At 44.1% G+C, this 17,850-nt stretch overlaps 1 pseudogene; it reads right to left on the bottom strand.

Moving 5' to 3' along the window:
- Positions 1-16,580: 16,580 nt before the first annotated feature.
- LOC124554710 lies at positions 16,581-16,754 on the bottom strand (annotated as a pseudogene).
- Between the last annotated feature and the right edge of the window lie 1,096 nt (positions 16,755-17,850).

A 17,850-nucleotide genomic window follows, 5' to 3' on the forward strand; every position in this document is an offset into this window, starting at 1 on the left:
CGCGCGGTCAAGCGCATACACTCTGGTCACAGATGCTACAATGCCTCGCCATCGCTGCTGCGTTACATACGTGTTTCAGTGTACATTCGAGTGCAGAGACGGTTTGTGTGCACTGAACGCGCAAAAAGGAGAAGAATAAGTCGAAAGGGTAGTGATTCTTGAGGCCGCTGTTTCAGAGTGAATTCGTAGGAGTAATATAAACCCAGATACACTGTAAATGTTGTAAATGGAGCTTCCACACGACAGCAGCTTGTATGAGCGACAAAATAAAAAGGAAACGAAATGTAAATTGAAGTATATGAAAATGATCAATCGCAAATTCTTTCAGGCAATCTGAGTACGTTCTGTCGGTGTGTCCCATACGAAAGCGACAGAAGTAACATTGCGAGGCATTGCATTCTTCACGCTTAATATCTGTGGGTAAAACGTCTGTGTGCCAAGACTACAGACAGTATTTTGTTGATGAAACAAGGCTACATCCATTTATCAAATCGTTTTAAAAACTTGAATCCATTACATCTGTAGCCCCACATCGCTGCTTCATAGTAAACGTAATGCTGTTTTATTGTTCGTTATTGATGTTATATGTTTCGGAAGTAAGTGAGCAATTGGACATCTTCTACAACTTTACACCATAAAATGTGCTCACAGGACATTTAATATTTGGTGCCCTTCAGGTCATACACTGTAGGGTATGTATGGTAGCAGACACTTGGAAATCATTTTTACACTTGGGAGGGAATGCATATCTACTTCTGTTCACGATTAAATAGAATTGGTTTATTAGCTATTGACTCCCCGTCCTCTATGAAATCATTATACTCAATTTTGAACTGACTGACTGCATTTCGTGAATCTCATCCGTATATGTTTTGTGAAGGCACACGCAGTCAAAATGAAACTTGATAGTCGTGTTACTTCCAGTTTGTAATTTGTAGGAGTCAGTTTGATTCATAGCAATCGATCATTTATACATGCGATTAACATTGAGTTGTTCGCAATGTGAACTTCAATTCAGAAACATCTTCCCATATAAAAGTAAATATTAAATGGGTAACCGTCTTCTAATAATTCTATAGGTCTCTCATGGGGCTCTACTGTAACTGGCAATAAGTGAAGCAGCACTAGTACGCAATAGCTAACTCGAGGCTTGTTGTACGCACTATTGCTCAGTACATAGTTGTTCTACAAGTGAATTCCATAGAAAGGCCGGTCAGTAGATAGCTCGAAAGAAATCAACGACTTCCAATTAATTCACTATAGTGGAGCCAAAAGACCTACAGAGGAGCACCAACTGTTGCAAATGGCGTAGAAGAGGAGATTCCGTGACTGATAACTTCATTTTTTGTATGGCAACAGTCATTCGTGCACCAATCTCTGAAAAAGGGGCAGACGTTGCAAATAAGCCAATAGAAGTTATATTTAAGTGGAAATCTAGCGAAACGCTAAACAGTAGCACTAATTCTGGCAGGTAAAATCTAAATCGGGAGGGCCGGACGACAATCGCTTAGAGTGGCTAAACCTGCTTAATCTGGTCTGTGGGAGAACGGACTAGTATGTTATGTAGTGACGAGTCTTAATATTCGATGTGACGCCCAGATAGACATTTATGGACTTGGTAGAAGCCTGACGAATAGTATTAATGAGTGTGTTGTGGCGATAATGTAATTCGCGTAACGTGAATAATGGTATGTAATTATTATTCCTAGTTCAAGCTTGGACCATTAAGTGTGACAGATGGTGAAACGAATGCGGATCTTTACAAAAATATTTTATACAATAACATGTTTCTTTGCTTTTTTAAGTATCGAATCGGCACCGCAATAGTCGTAGGCCGTACTCTGCGCGAAACAAAGGCATCGGGAGTCGAAGAAAATTAGTTGGATTTTCTGGAAAAGCCTGATTCAAGTCCCAAACACAATTCTTCTAAAGCATGGGTATAAAGTCAGTCCGACTACCTAATCTACTACCATTAGCGAACGTAATAGATTTATTGCTTTTTAATACTTTTCAGTAAACTATTTAATGTGAAGTTCCCGCCGGGTCTTATAGTCGACAAAAATACTAGCGGTAAAACATTTGACTGCTATCCGGGTCTGAAATCATTTTCAAAGATTGAATCTTCGGTGACATGTCTAGTGAAGACATTGACGGAAAAAATCTCAACACGAAGGAGGAATCATGCAACATAAACGAAAGTTGGTATGCGTGTTTTTATCTCTGAAAGATGATGTCTATTCAAATACTGCGCCAGTCGCATAAGAGTGGCGCTAGTACAGCCACTGTGAGGATGAAAATCAGGTTTGCTCTAAATACACGCTGTAACGGTCGTGAACGTTAGTTGCCTTTCAGATTGGACGTGGTGAGTCGGTGTCAGTCAAGAACGCCTAAGGCCAGCAGAGCGCCATTATCAACACCTCACTGAGTTTGAACGAGGTCATGTTACAGGGCTACGAATGCTGACTGTTCCTTCTGCGATCTTGCAGGAAGACTTGGCAAAAATGTTCAAATGGTTCAAATGGCTATGAGCACTATGGGACTTAACTTCTGAGGTCATCAGTCCCCTAGACTTAGAACTACTTAAACCTAACTAACCTAAGGACAAGACACACATCCATGCCCGAGGCAGGATCGAGCCTGCGACCGAAGCAGTCGCGCGGTTCCAGACTGTAGCGCCTAGAACCGCTCGGCCAGCCCAGCCGGCGGCAAAAATGTAGCCACTGTACATGGTTGCTGGCAGCTGTGGTACCGCGAATGTACGGTCCCACCAAGACCCACTTCCGGACGGCCACGTGGCACTACCGAGAGAGAAGACCATCCTAATCGGCGTGTGGCTCTGAGGTATCGTACTGCATCTGCAGCAGCAATTTGAGCAGCAGCTGGCACAATAGTGACGCAACGAACTGTTGCAAATCGGTTACATGGAGTACAGCTCCGAGCCATACGGCCTGTAGCGTGCATTCCACTGAACCCAGACCACCTCGACTTGCGACTTCATTGGTCTCAAACGAGACCTAATTGGAGGGCAGGGTGGAGATCTGTTGTGTTTTATGATGAAAGCTGGTTCTGACTCGATGCCAGTGATAGTCGTATGTTGGTTAGAAGGAGGCCAGTTGAAGGCCTGTCTGCATGCTTGACGCACTGGACCTACACCTGGAGTTACGGTCTGGAGTGCTATGTCATGTGACAGCAGGAGCACTCTCGTGGTTACCCATGCACCTGGTCTGCAAAACTGTACGTCAATCTGGTGATTCGACCTGCTATGCTGCTATTCAGAGAATGTTTTCCAACAGGATACCCCTCGCCCACATACTGCTATTGTAATCGAATATACTCTACACGGTGTCAACTTGTTGCCTTGGCCTGATGACGACTCTAGCGCCATCCACTAACAGCAATAATTGTCCCTGTATTGACTGGCCAAGTGCAACAGGCATAGAACTCTATCCCACAAACTGACATCCGGCACCTGTACAACACAATGCAAGCACATTTGCATGCCTGCACTGAACAGTCTGGCTGTTAACACCGGTTATTAACGTACCAGTACTTCACATTTGCATTGCCTTATCTCACGTTTACATTAACCTGTCATCTTGCAACGTTAATCACATAAGTATGGTACCTAGACAAAAGTATACCCGAAATTTCGTTACCCTACATTGATTACTTTTTGGTGCTGCAATTTTTTTTCGTCAATGTATGACCACTGAATTTTTGCGAGCTAAAATCTTCTGTTCATTTGCTTGTAACTGAAATCCATTCTATGTTAGCCGGCCGGCGTGGCCGAGCGGTTCTAGGCGCTACAGTCTGGAAACGCGCGACCGCTACGGTCGCAGGTTCGAATCCTGCCTCGGGCATGGATGTGTGATGTCCTTAGGTTAGTTAGGTTTAAGTAGTTCTAAGTTCTAGGGGACCGATGACCTTAAAAGTTAAGACCCATAGTGCTCAGAGCCATTCTATGTTACACTACTGGCCATTACAATTGCTACACCACGAAGATTACGTGCTACAGACGCGAAATTTAACCGACAGGAAGAAGATGCTGTGATATGCAAATGATTAGCTTTTCAGAGCATTCACACAACGTTGGCGCCGGTGGCGACACCTACAACGTGCTCACATGAGGAAAGTTTCCAACCGATTTCTCATACACAAACAGTAGCTGACCGGCGTTGCCTGGTGAAACGTTGTTGTGATGCCTCGTGTAAGGAGGAGAAATGCGTACCATCACGTTTCCGACTTTGATAAAGGTCGGATTGTAGCCTATCGCGATTGCGGTTTATCGTATCGCGACATTACTGCTCGCATTGGTCGAGATCCAATGACTGTTAGCAGAATATGGAATCGGTAGGTTCAGGAGGGTAATACGGAACGTCGTGCTGGATCCCAGCGGCCTCGTCTCACTAGCAGTCGAGATGACAGGCACCTTATCCGCACGGCTGTAACGCATCGTGCAGCCACGTTTCGATCCCTGAGTCAGCAGATGGGGACGTTTGCAAGACAACAACCATCTGCACGAATAGTTCGACGACGTTTGCAGCAGCACGGACTACCAGTTCGGAGACCGTGGCTGCGGTTACCCTTGACGCTGCATCACAGACAGGAGCGCCTGCGATGGTGTACTCAACGACGAACCTGGATGCACGAACGGCAAAACGTCATTTTTTCGGATGAATCCAAGTTCTGTTTACAGCATCATGATGGTCACATCCGTGTTTGGCGACATCGCGGTGAGTGCACATTGGAATCGTGTATTCGTCATCGCCATAATGGCGTATCACCCGGCGTGATGGTATGGGGTGCCATTGGTTACACGTCTCGGTCACCTCTTGTTCGCAATGACGGCACTTTGAACAGTGGACGTTACATTTAAGATGTGTTACGACCCTTGGCTCTACCCTTCATTCGATCCCTGCGAAACCCTACATTTCAGCAGGATAATGCGCGACCGCATGTTGCAGATCCTGTACGGGCCTTTATGGATCCAGAAAATGTTCGATTGCTGCCCTGGCCATCACATTCCCCAGATCTCTCACCATTTGAAAACTTCTGGTCAATGGTGGCCGATCAACTGGCTCGTCACAATACGCCAGTCACTACTCTTGATGAACTGTGGTATCGTGTTGAAGCTGCATGAGCAGCTGTACCTGTACACGGCATCCAAGCTCTGTTTGTCTCAATGCCGAGGCGTATCAAGGCCGTTATTACGGCCAGAGGTGGTTGTTCTGGGTACTGATTTCTCAGGATCTATGCACCTAAATTGCGTGAAAATGTAATCACATGTCAGTTCTAGTATAATATATTTGTCCAATGAATACACGTTTATCATCTGCATTTCTTCTTCGTGTAGCAATTTTAATGGGCAGTAGTATATTTCTTACTCTCAAATGATCTTTTAAAGTAAGGGAAGATACCACAGCGTACAGTTGGTAAGTTTTCTCCTTTCCACTGGAGCTCTGTCCAGTTAACAGGAGTCCGCGTTCCCGCGCTGTCATTGTTGTGCTAATTTCTCGGCTGCAGGGCAAAATTTAGGAGTTCTGTGGGAGACCGCGCTGACAGCTGACAACGGCGCCACTGTCGCGTCGGAAGCGTGGCTCCGCGGGCGGCGCCCGTCCAGCGTTTCGTCGTTCGTTGCTTTGTGTGCACTAGCAGCAGCAGTACTCAGCTGTTAATGAAAACTGCAGCATTACGAAGAAACCCCAGTTAGAGCGTGAGAAAACAACAGCTGTTGCTAAAAAAAATGGTTCAAATGGCTCTGAGCACTATGGGACTTAACATCTGAGGTCATCAGTCTCCTAGAACTTAGAACTACTTAAACCTAAATAACCTAAGGACATCACACACATCCATGTCCGAGGCAGGATTCGAACCTGCGACCGTAGCAGTCCCGCGGTTCCGGACTGAAGCGCCTAGAACCGCTCGTCCACCACGGCCGGCTTGTTGCTAAACTCTTGGGGCTGGCCTCGTTAACGGCTGACATAGCTGACTGCCAATTGGTCCCGAGCAGAGGTCAGCCAAAACATCGAGGTTTCGTTTGGCCCGAATTGGCAATCAGTCTCAGTACGAGGACGTCCTGGCGACGTCCAGACGAAACTGGCACTCCGTCAGAACGAATGGTTTCATAATCCTAAGTGCAATCTTTGGCGCCAGATGATCATGATCCAACGAAAACTGAGGCCACAACAACTATTCTACGAGGGTCACTCCAAAAGAAATGCACACTATTTTTGTAAAAATACAGTTTTCATTCCGCATGGGTGAAACTTTTACAGTGCGTAGATACATCCTTCCCGCTTGTTTTCAAACTTAGTTCAACCTGTTCCCGTGAGTGGCACCGTCACAGCATGTCTTCAAGATGGCTGCTGCACTTGACGTTCGTCAGAAGCAACGTGCTGTCATAGAATTCCTGTGCTGTCAAAACGAGACAGTGGTAACCATCCAAAAGAGGTTGAGAAAGGTGTATGGAGATGCTGCTGTCGATCGCGGTACAGTTAGTCGATGGACAGGCAGGTTACGTGATGAAAGCGGGCACGGCAATATTGAGGAGCGGCAGGCCTCCTACTGCACACACTCCAGACAATGTGCAGAGAGTTAACGAATTGGCGACTGCTGACAGACGCATCACAGTGAACGAATTGTCACGCTACGTTGGGATAGGGGAAGGAAGTGTTTGCAGAATACTGAAAGTGTTGGCGTTAAAAAAGGTTTGTGCCAGGTGGGTTCCTAGGATGTTGACAGTGGCTCACAACGAAACAAGAAAAACGGTATGCAGCGAACTTTTGGAACAGTACGAGAATAGTGGAGATGAATTTATTGGAAGAATTGTGACAGGTGATGAAACATGGCTCCGTCATTTTTCACCAGAAACGAAGAGGCAATGAATGGAGTGGCATCATGCAAATTCACCCAAGAAAAAAAATTCAAAACCACACCTTCTGCTGGAAAAGTTATGGCTAGGGTGTTTTTCGATTCCGAAGGACTCTTGCTTGTGGACATCATGCCAAGTGCAACCACTATAAATTCTGATGCATATGTGACGACACTGAAGAAACTTCATGCTCGACTGAGTCGTGTTCGACCACATCGGCAAAAGCAGGATGTTTTGTTGTTGCACGACAATGCACGGCCACATGTCAGTCAAAAAACCATGGAAGCGATCACAAAACTCGGATGGACAACACTGAGGCACCCTCCTTACATTCCTGACCTGGCTCCATGTGCCAATCATCTCTTTGGGAAACTGAAAGACTCTCTTCGTGGAACAAGGTTTGAAGATGATGACTCCCTTGTGCACGCTGCCAAATAGTGGCTCCAACAGTTTGGTCCAGAATTTTACCGTGCGGGTATACAGGCGCTGGTTCCAAGATGGCGTAAGGCAGTTGAGAGGGATGGAAATTATGCGGAGAAATGAAAATATTGTTCCCAAAGGATAAATTTACACACTGTAAGACTTCCAGACATGTAAAATGAAAGATGGATTTTAAAAACATAGTGTGCATTTCTTTTGGGGTGACCCTCGTAGTAATCGTTCGCCAGGATAGCTACAGAAAGTGATACTCTTGCAGATTAACATCTGATCGCGTGGATGTCTCTCCACAGCGTCCGAGATGTTAACGTACTTTCTTTGCTTAAAATGCATCACCAAGCTAGATAGAAAACACCGTTGTCCAACTTTTAATATAGCAAATTCGGGACATCACTTACAGCGAGTATGGCGCACTTGAAACTTCTACATACTAAGACAAAAAAATGACCCGCCACGAAGGAATCATACAGATGAGTTATACGAATGGGACGGGAATCGGTAAAGTGATGTACATGTACAGACAAACAAATAATTACAATTTCAGAAAAACTGAATGTTTTGGAGAAAGAGCTTCACAAGTTGAAGAAATCAGTAACGCCTTGGTCCTGTGCTGGCCCTTATGCAAGCAGTTATTCACCTCGCCATTGATTCATAGAGTTATTGGATGTCCTGCTGACTGATGTCTTGCCAAATTATGTCCAACTGATGCGTTAGCTCAGCACCAGCACCAGCAGCAGCGAGTACTGTTTGTATAAAGCGTTTATTTTGCATTTTGTTTACGACCTTCCACTAAGGAAGGGATTCTATTTGTGTTTATCTGCTCTGCATAGTAACTAACAGTTCTTGATAAAACTTTACGTAGTTTTCGTGTTAGATTTCTTAGTGTTTTCTTGATCGTTTAGAACAGAAAGCGCCCTAAAACCGTCTTTTGTTTGTTTCGTGGCCGTTAGCCACTAGTCACTTGAATCAGCAGTTGTCTTGTGACAGCCAGAGCGAGAGCACCAGCAGCAGCGAGTAATGTTTGTATAAAGCGTTTTTGTACTTATTTGCTGCGCTTAGCTTTTAAATAGTTTTTCTGGGAAAACCTTCGCGTCTCGTATTTCAGTGAGTGTTTCTTGATTATCAGAGTAGCTCATCAGAAGATTATCTTGGGAATTTGTCATCGTGTAGAGTAGGGTAAACATAGTCATGTGTAGGGACTGTGGTTGTTGTGAGCGGACGCAAGGAGAATTGGCCACTCTTCGGGGGCAGGTGGAGGCTTTGTCTGTTAGGCTCATCGAGCTCGAGGCGCAGGCGTCGGCTCGTAGTGGCGTTGGGGCAACTGTGGTGAGACCTATGCCTACTTCGGTGGCCTTGGAATCACATGGAACCCCTGATGTCGCTGCGTCTTCCGGCAGTGAGCATCTTACCGGTCAGCCATCACTCCAGGGTGAATGGCGGACAGTGGTGGGCTCGCGCGTGCCTGGCCGAAAGGCGAAGGTGGGATCTGGCCGCGTGGCAGCTGCCTTACCCCTTTCCAACAGGTACGGGGTGCTTCCTAGTGGTGATGACATCGTTTCCGAGCCACCACAGGATGCCTCGCCTGTTGGGCCAGTGGCCGATTCTCCGGCAAGGTCCCGACAGTCACAGAGGGCGGGCCTATTAGTTATAGGGAGCTCCAACGTTAGGCGGGTTATGGAGCCCCTCAGGAAAATAGCGGGTAGGTCGGGGAAGAATGCCAGTGTGCACTCGGTGTGCTTGCCGGGGGGTCTCGTCCGTAATGTGGAGGAGGCCCTTCCGGCAGCTATTGAACGCACTGGGTGTGACCGGCTGCAGATAGTAGCACATGTCGGAACGAATGACGCCTGCCGCTTGGGTTCTGAGGCCATCCTTGGTTCCTTCCGGCGGCTGGCTGATTTGGTGAAGACAACCAGCATCGCACGCGGAGTGCAAGCTGAGCTTAATATCTGCAGCATAGTGCCCAGAGTCGATCGCGGTCCTCTGGTTTGGAGCCGTGTGGAGGGTCTAAACCAGAGGCTCAGACGACTCTGCGACTATAATGGTTGCAAATTCATCGACCTCCGTTATTGGGTGGAGAACTGTAGGGCCCCCCTAGACAGGTCAGGCGTGCACTACACACCGGAAGCAGCTACTAGGGTAGCAGAGTACGTGTGGCGTGCACACGGGGGTTTTTTAGGTTAGAGGGACCCCCCCTTGGGCGAAACGATAAAATACCTGACGGCTTACCAGAGAGGACATTATCATCGTTGATAAAGAACGTCCGTCCTCAGAGACCAAAAACAGAAAAAGTTAACGTAATATTGGTAAACTGCAGGAGTATCCAGGGCAAGGTTCCTGAATTAGTATCTCTTATTGAAGGAAATAGTGCGCATATAGTATTAGGAACGGAAAGTTGGTTAAAACCGGAAGTGAACAGTAACGAAATCCTAGACACAGAATGGAATATATACCGCAAGGATAGGATAAACGCCAATGGTGGAGGAGTATTTATAGCAGTAAAGAATTCAATAATATCCAGTGAAGTTATTAGCGAATGCGAATGTGAAATAATCTGGGTTAAGTTAAGTATCAAAGGTGGGTCAGATATGATAGTCGGATGCTTCTATAGACCACCTGCATCAGCAACCGTAGTAGTTGAGCGCCTCAGAGAGAACCTGCAGAACGTCGTGAAGAAGTTTCGTGATCATACTATTGTAATAGGGGGAGACTTCAATCTACCAGGTATAGAATGGGATAGTCACACAATCAGAACTGGAGCCAGGGACAGAGACTCTTGTGACATTATCCTGACTGCCTTGTCCGAGAATTACTTCGAGCAGATAGTTAGAGAACCAACTCGTGAAGCTAACGTTTTAGACCTCATAGCAACAAATAGACCGGAACTTTTCGACTCCGTGAATGTAGAAGAGGGTATCAGTGATCATAAGTCAGTGGTTGCATCAATGACTACAAGTGTAATAAGAAATGCCAAGAAAGGAAGGAAAATATATTTGCTTAACAAGAGTGATAGGGCACAAATCGCAGAATATCTGAGTGACCACCATCAAACGTTCATTTCTGAGGAAGAGGATGTGGAACAAAAATGGAAAAAATTCAGAAACATCGTCCAGTACGCCTTAGATAAGTTCGTACCGACTAAGGTCCAAAGCGAGGGGAAAGATCCACCGTGGTATAACAATCATGTACGAAAGGTACTACGGAAACAGAGAAAGCTTCATCATAGGTTTAAGAGTAGTCGAATCATAGCTGATAAGGAAAAGCTGAACGAAGCGAAAAAGAGCGTTAAGAGAGCAATGAGAGAAGCATTCAACGAATTCGAACATAAAACATTGGCAAACAATCTAAACAAGAACCCCAAAAAGTTTTGGTCATATGTAAAATCGGTAAGCGGATCTAAATCCCCTATTCAGTCACTCGTTGACCACGATGGCACCGAAACAGAGGACGACCGAAGAAAGGCAGAAATACTGAATTCAGTGTTCCGAAACTGTTTCACTGCGGAAAATCGTAACACGGTCCCTGACTTCAGCCGTCGCACGGACGCCAAAATGGAAAATATTGAAATAAACGATATCGGAATTGAAAAACAACTGCTATCACTTAGTAGCGGAAAAGCATCCGGACCAGACGAGATACCCTTAAGATTCTACAGTGATTATGCTAAAGAGCTTGCCCCCTTTCTATCAGCAATTTATCGTAGATCGCTGGAAGAACGTAAAGTACCTAGCGACTGGAAGAAAGCGCAGGTCGTTCCCATTTTCAAGAAGGGTCATAAATCAGATGCGAATAATTATAGGCCTATTTCGCTTACGTCAATCTGTTGTAGAATAATGGAACATGTTTTGTGTTCTCGTATTATGACGTTCTTAGATAATACAAATCTCCTTCATCATAACCAACATGGATTCCGCAAGCAGAGATCATGTGAAACTCAGCTCGCCCTATTTGCCCAAGAAATTCACAGTGCCGTAGACACTGGCGAGCAGATTGATGCCGTATTCCTGGACTTCAAGAAGGCATTTGATACGGTTCCGCACTTACGTTTAGTGAAAAAAATACGAGCTTACGGAATATCGGACCAGGTTTGTGATTAGATTCAGGATTTCCTAGAAGAAAGAACACAACATGTCATTCTTAACGGTTCAAAATCTGCAGATGTAGAGGTAATTTCGGGAGTACCGCAGGGAAGCGTGATAGGACCTTTATTGTTTACAATATACATAAATGACTTAGTTGACAACATCAGTAGCTCCGTGAGGCTATTTGCAGATGACACGGTTGTCTACAAGAAAGTAGCAACATCAGAAGACTCGTACGTACTCCAGGAGGACCTGCAGAGGATTAATGCATGGTGCGACAGCTGGCAGCTTTCCCCTAAACGTAGATAAATGTAATATAATGCGCATACATAGGGGCAGAAATCCATTCCAGTACGATTATGCCATAGGTGGTAACTCATTGGAAGCGGTAACGACCGTAAAATACTTAGGAGTTACTATCCGGAGCGATCTGAAGTGGAATGATCACATAAAACAAATAGTGGGAAAAGCAGGCGCCAGGTTGAGATTCATAGGAAGAATTCTAAGAAAATGTGACTCATCGACGAAAGAAGTAGCTTACAAAACGCTTGTTCGTCCGATTCTTGAGTATTGCTCATCAGTATGGGACCCTTACCAGGTTGGATTAATAGAAGAGATAGACATGATCCAGCGAAAAGCAGCGCGATTCGTCATGGGGACATTTAGTCAGCGCGAGAGCGTTACGGAGATGCTGAACAAGCTCCAGTGGCGGACACTTCAAGAAAGGCGTTACGCAATACGGAGAGGTTTATTATCGAAATTACGAGAGAGCACATTCCGGGAAGAGATGGGCAACATATTACTACCGCCCACATATATCTCGCGTAATGATCACAACGAAAAGATCCGAGAAATTAGAGCAAATACGGAGACTTACAAGCAGTCGTTCTTCCCACGCACAATTCGTGAATGGAACAGGGAAGGGGGGATCAGATAGTGGTACAATAAGTACCCTCCGCCACACACCGTAAGGTGGCTCGCGGTGTATAGATGTAGATGTAGATGTAGAATCCCGATCTAGTTGGAGGGCCCTGCCCATAATCCTCCAAACGGCCTCAGTTGGGGAGAGATCCAGCAATCTCGCTGGCCAAGGTAGGAATCGGCAAGCATGAAGAAAACCAGCAGAAACTCTCGTCGTGTGCAGGTGGCTAATATAGGCTCAGGATGGCTTGCAATGAAGGATAACAGAATGGGGCGTAGAATGTCGCCGATGTGCTACGGTGCTGTAAGGGTGCTGCGGATGACGTAGGCACCCCAAACCGATTTCCGTCCCAGTCGGTTAATTCCTTCGTGGTGCATTGGTTTTTTGTCTTGGAGTGTATGTATATCGCAAGCCATTGCAGAGTGCACGGCCGTCAGTAAATTGTACCAATATTATTGTTTTATTTCCTGTTCCGCTTGGATATATGAGCGAATTGAAGCGCTCGGTTCTGGGACACGGGCAGGCGTGCCGACCTCGGATCGAATCTGTGTGCTGTGGCGGCCAGCCTGGATCCAGTCATTTAGGTGGTTTCCCACATCTGACTAGGTGAATACCGAGCTAGTACGCAAATCGCACCTTAGTTACAAAATTTACAAAAAAAATTAGAAAACCTTAGCACACTTACATATGAAAACACCAGTGGAGATAGATGGGATACACAAATTACGTCCCACGAGTAAGTGATGGCATCAGGAAGAACATTTGAACACCCACAGCTACTAACGATGCCGAAACCAAAATAACATGCCGTCCTCGTGGTGACATGGAATAAGGCCATGTAGAAGAAGATTATCGTTTTCTTCCCTATTCCATTAGCGTATTGAACTAGGAATAAATAACTTTTCTATGTGCCTCGGTATCTGCCCTGATCAGTCTTCTCTCATTTTCAAGGTTCCTATGGGAGATACGCGACAGTGGCAGCATAATGGTTTGACAGTCTTCTTTGAATACATCTTCTCCAAATTTGTCCGAGGGTTTCGTGACAACTATGTCATGTGTGCTACTTGAACATGAATAGCATTATTAAATTTTCTACCTTCCAGTCACACACCAATTATGATTAGCAGCAAATCTTTATTGTTTTTTCTCAAATTACAGGAACATTACCATTCGTCTCTCTTTCTCTCTCTCTCTCTCTCTCTCTCTCTCTCTCTCTCTCTCTCTCTCTCTCAGATCATATATCCGACTCTAAAAGAAAATGTCCATTTTTGCAGACAGAAAGTGTGAATACTCAAGAACTTGGTATCTAATTATTAACAACTAGTTTAGTGCCCTCTGCTTTGCTCGCATTGACTGTATCGTTTGCACAACTCTTTTTGTTTTTATTTAATCGAAGTTTTATGTTTTTCACAAACTGCAACACCTTCTAAACTTTTCACGAAAATGAAGGCCTTAGAAGCATGGTCTTTTCCGAATGTACTTTTGACCAAGAAACTCCCCTTCGTTTGTGACATTGCAGAATAATATTAAATAAACTGGCCCCTTTATATTACATAATTAATATAGCAGGATTTAGAGCCTGGAGAGATATAGTACATTATAGACGGAAAAGTTTCGCACCAGGCATCATGCTGATCCATGTTGCACAGAGCACACCAACTACCATTAAGTACGGATGTGCTCCAAACTGAAATTGATATAATCAAACAGATAGTAGTCGCAAATGGTTTTCAGCTTATGCTCATAGACAAAATCACTAAGAAAGTTAAGAAAGGACTAGACAGAAACGTAAATAGGAATAACAAACAGACACCAGGACAGTATGTCTTCCATACTTTGGTACCATTAAAAAAGAATTCCTAATGTATTGAGACCATACAATGTAAGGGTTGCTTTCTCCACAAACAATAAATTAGGTAATAGACTGCCACTCAACAGAAAAACCGATAAAGGTACAGTCTCCAACTCAGCTATATACAAGATAAAATGCAATCGATGCTCTGTATGTAATATATAGGTTAGACCAGACAACGATTTCGAACTAGATCCAGAGAACACATCAGTGCATTTAGAGACAACGCATCCAATAGGTATAGACATTCAGGACACAGGACATTCCTTTGATAACACAGAGCATAATCTAATAATACTTCACAAAATGAGCAAAGGCCACAAACTCGACCTTTATGAAGAGCTGCGAATTTTCATTCACAACATAAAAACATGGACAGAACGCACTAAATGAAAAAGCTGAGACAGTGGCAATGAGCAGGTGTATTAGATGATGCATTATAGCTCTTTCCACCTTCTGCTCCTTGGGTCAGTTATAAATATATATAAAATCCCAAACCGCAGTAGAGAAACAGTATGTTCTTACTAAGTTTGCTTAGTTTATCTATTTTATTTAGTGTTACTGTCATATATTTCGTTGTGAGATTTCGAGATACTCGTAATTAGCAGCAGTTTGTGAGTTGGTGTGGAACCTCTTTTTACGCATCGAAATCAGGTGGATTCAAATGCTACATATCGAAGACTGGAGCATTTGTGAGAATATAGCGGGCTAGCGATGCTCTGACAAAATGGTTCAAATGGCTCTGAGCACTATGGGACTTAACTTCTGAGGTCATCAGTCCCCTAGAACTTAGAACTACTTAAACCTAACTAACCTAAGGACATCACACACATCCATGCCCGAGGCAGGATTCGAACCTGCGACCGTAGCGGTCGCGCGGTTCCAGACTGTAACACCTAGAACCGCTCGGTAGTGGTGAGTTCTGTACCATTTCTTCTAAATATTGTGGGCAAACATATTACAGCCTCTCACATACGTCTCACAAAGTGACTGCAATAAGAAGGGGTAATACGAAGGTTTCTACAGAGAGATAATCAGCAGCACAAGTACCACTTTTTTTATTTTTTTTAAATAAGAGGTGACACGCTTCCATGAGTTTTGTATGCCTATAAATGGATGGAGTGACATCTCAATAGGTAGAGTAAATTTACATCTGCATCTGTGTGCATACCTCACAAGCACTGTTGCAGAGTGTACCCAGTACCACTACAAGTCATTTCCTTTCCTATTTGATTCGCAAATAGAGTGAGAGAGAAAGAGACTGTCTATATGCCTCCATATGAGCGCTAATTTCTGGTTTCTTATTTTTGTGGTCCGTATGTGAAATGTATGTTGGCAGCAATGGAATCCTTCTGCAATCCCTTTCAACTGTCGATTCTCAATAGTATTCCTCAACAACAACATCACACTCCTTCCAGGTTTGAGTTCTTGAAGCAACCACCCAATAATTTGGTGGGAGCCAATAGGAATGCTTCTACACAACTATATTGTGAGGGAAACCTAGGTCTGCAGACACGTATTTTGCAATTTTTCACTGGTCAGCCTTTTAAGAATATTTCGGAAATACATCTCAGAATGTATCGGTTTGCAGGAGAGATGAGGGGAAGCGGACTATTAAACATTCTGGTATTTACCCCAGAGACATTTCAGCGCTCAGTTCTGAGAAGGATAGAACGGCGAGTGATGAATTGTCGCACTGGAGCGGTACAGCCCAGATGCGCAGCTGGAAGTTTGCGACCTGATGGCGGCGTTGGCAGCTCTTCACATGCAACCCGGTGGCAGAAGCACGTGTGGGGGCGGAGGTAACACGTGGGTGGGAAACGAAGTGAAACATCCGACTGCCCCCATAGGCTAACAGGTCTCAGTAGGATTAGTTCGGGAGCAGTATACCAGAATTCTAAGTTACTTACTTCTACCAGCGTGACAAGGCAGCTGAGGAACAGAATGCTATCAGCTTTGGATATCATAAGCTATTTGATGCCAGTTACCACCCACTTTTGTACCACGAAAGTGACTACCTAGCCTAGCCTCCAGAGACGTCACGGAAGCGTCTGTAACTGTTACCTGGCGAGTGTAATCCGACTGCAGGAAAAAAATTACTAGCCGTGCAAGGGGATTCTCATGATGAATTTAATTAATTAGTGGTTCAATTTGATATCAGTGACGTGCCCCCGAGCGGGTGGAAGCGATGGCAAGAGTACAGCAGATACAATTCACGAGTTAGACCTGTAATCAGGCGTTTTTTCGTTGCGGCGAGATATTTTAACGGAATTTAAATCTCCCACCAACGCAGGGAGAGACCACCATCATAATAAAATCAGCAATATTACCGAATTTTTAAAGCGATACGTAGTATAAACCTGATATTTAGAGCTTCTCTGTGCCGCTACTTTAAGAGACTTCATAGGTGATGAGGCATATGATTACTTTAAGAGAGTTCGAAAGTGAAGAGCCAACGTGTGACAGATGTACAGCATGCTCTTAGCAATCCATCATGAGCGAAATATGAGTTTAATATTCTATTGCCATGATGCTGGAAGTGGCAGAAATTAAGCTGACAAGAACAGATTTTTCTACCCGATGAGAGAATATTTAGAGGAAATATGGCCAATGTCTTAGAGTTGTACAGTACTTTTACAACAAGTAACGATACTTTAGCGATGTGAATACGTGTGTATGGTACGATTTCTTCTGTCTTCGAAAGGGCAGAATCTACATTTCGCACGAGAAATTCGAGGTATATTGACAAAACATCCCCATTTCTTGAGCAAAGACGATTTTTTAGACTGGAGAGTCTACGTCGGGGGTGGAATTGTAGTGAGAACTATACGGGTATGTCCAAGTCACATCTGCTTGTCTCGCATTGTGCCATGGCCAACGACAAGATTGGTCAAGAGCGGTCAGCGACTAGAAACCAGGGCTTAATTGTATTAGATTATATCACATTTACTTTCATTCCAATTGATCCATAGTGAGGAGGTCCTCCAGGATGAACATGTCAGAAAAACAATAATAAATGGCAAATATTACAACAAAAGCAAATAGACTAATGTACCTTTCACAGGTCCCAAGTGGAATGATCGGCTTTTTTTTTTTTAATGAACGCTATGTGAAAGGATCATTTTACAACACACATTTACTAAGATCGCATTAATTCACTGAATTTAAAATTTAAAAAAATGTTTTATTTATTTATAAGGTAATAAACATATAACAGAACTACTACAATACTTATATACAATGAACGCATTACTCCACTGAAATAGTGAGAAGCTAGATTGTACTTTACACACACACACACACAAAATTAGTTGCTTCTACTGAGAATTTCATCAATCGAGTAGAAGGAGTTGGCCACTAATCAATCCATTAGGCTTCTCTTAAACTGAATTTCATTGGTTGTTAAGCTTTTTATCGCTGCTGGCAAATTATTGAAAATGCACACCTTTTTGTACAAGAGTAAGTGACTTTAAATCCTTGTGAAGATTATTCTTATTTCTAGTATTGATTCCATGAACTGAGCTGTTGGTTTGAAGAAGTGATATATTTTTAATGACAAATTTTATTAAGGAATGAATATATTGGGAAGCAGTAGTTTGTATCCCTAGTTCCTTAACAGGCCTCTGCAGGATGTTTTTGAGTTCACACCACACGTAACTCTTATTGCACGTTTTTGTGCCTGGAAAAC

The sequence above is a fragment of the Schistocerca americana genome, chromosome 1, assembly GCF_021461395.2.
Source record: "Schistocerca americana isolate TAMUIC-IGC-003095 chromosome 1, iqSchAmer2.1, whole genome shotgun sequence".
Classification (NCBI taxonomy): Eukaryota; Metazoa; Arthropoda; class Insecta; order Orthoptera; family Acrididae; genus Schistocerca; species Schistocerca americana.